This window comes from Penaeus monodon, chromosome 29 (assembly GCF_015228065.2).
Source record: "Penaeus monodon isolate SGIC_2016 chromosome 29, NSTDA_Pmon_1, whole genome shotgun sequence".
NCBI lineage: Eukaryota > Metazoa > Arthropoda > Malacostraca > Decapoda > Penaeidae > Penaeus > Penaeus monodon.
The window spans coordinates 26001089-26002768 of record NC_051414.1 but is presented as its reverse complement, the minus strand read 5'-3'; positions in this window follow the sequence as shown (position 1 = coordinate 26002768).

Here is a 1680-nt window from a genome sequence, read left to right as displayed (position 1 = left end):
CCTCTCTCTCTCTCAGCTTTATATAGTATCCTGTTACTGTTACGGAAAAAATCGCTCGCAGAAATATGATGGAAATGCTTAAAAATCCAGAGGCTCTCCTTTATCTACTTTTTTTCTCTGTGTCTTATTCACTTCTTTATCTACTGTAGCACTTCATTCTACTTTCCCATTTATACAAAGGCTCCCTCGCCATATTTTTCTCTTACTTCACAACCTGAATCAGCTTCCTGTTTTTTTGTTTCTTATTCATTTAATAATCTTCTCCAACAACTCCAATTTAAGGTAAGGTAAGAGTAAAATTTGGTGAGGGATCCTTTGTAGAACTGGGAGCATTTCGACAAAGGATCCCTCACTAAATTTTACTCTTATCTCACAATCGGAATCCTGTTTTTTCTTTATACAGCGGCTCCCTTACGTCGTTGCTGGCTGTTACGACTGTTTCCGCGAGCCACGATTCCCTCCAGGATGTCGTGGAGGATAAGGACCTGAAGCTGATCATGGAGGCTAACACCGCATTCACAACTCATCTTAAGGTGGTTATAAGTGACTTTGCTGTCTTGAACTAAACTGAAGCAGTGTTCAACTCTGCAGATTTTTGTTACCATTCTTCTGAAGAAAAATCGACCATTACAGCAAATTACTTTGATACTAAGGGTTAACAGTTTTTATGGTATTTCCTTAACATCTTTTTCTTAAGATATGCACCGTTTTCCCCTTGTGTTCAGATTTTTTCCCCTTTTATCAACGCTAAACAGATGGTCAAAGATGGGATCTACAAGAAACTCTCCGAAGCAGTGGCAAAGCGAGGAATATTCGAACCAGCTGAGAGCTTATGGCTGAAATCCCGCCAGCTGCTCCCCGACGGACGCCATGCACTCTTGGCCGAAGAACTCACTCTGTTGAAGTTCATGGCGGATGACATGAGTCTCACGGGTACGTCGACACCGCAGTATCAAATTTCCCCTATTTTAGTGGATGTGAAAGTATGGTCTATAATTTGATTATGGAAATGAATTTTGATTTTTGGATATTTCAGTACCTCAAGTTGTTGTTTTCTTTTCTTACTTTTCATTTAACTAACTGGATTTTTCATCCCCTTACTGAAAAAAGGCCGCTGTGATTTTTATATGTCAAGTGGCGAGTTCTGGCCGGTGATCGTGTCTATGGCGGTGGTACAAGGCAGTCCTCTTCTTGATCACATCAATGCTAGGTATTTTTGAAGAATATTACATCAGATTTACCTTTTTGACTATTAAACAAAGGAGCTATAACCCTTTCGTGTATTTTAAGGTTCTTTTTTGATTACTATAATTATTTTCGCAATATGATAAGAGAGTAGTGAGCATTTTGATCTTTGAAAACCAAGAGCAAATATTATTGCAAAATGAAGAATGATATTTAACTTCAGAGGGGAAAGAAATCTGCATGAGAATTCCTATTACAATTAAATCTAATTAATGTATTTTAAAGTCGGACTTACAAGAAAATTCCGACTTTCATACTGACTTCATAAATTTGGATTATCAATCCATCGATTTCATTTTAGAGTACTTATGGTACGAGAGTACGGGATCTACAGCGCGTGGATTAGAAGGGAGCTGGACAACGTGACCCAGTGCGTGACGCCTGAATCTAGATTGCCTCTGTTGCCTTACACCCTCACGGACTTATGGGTGAGTC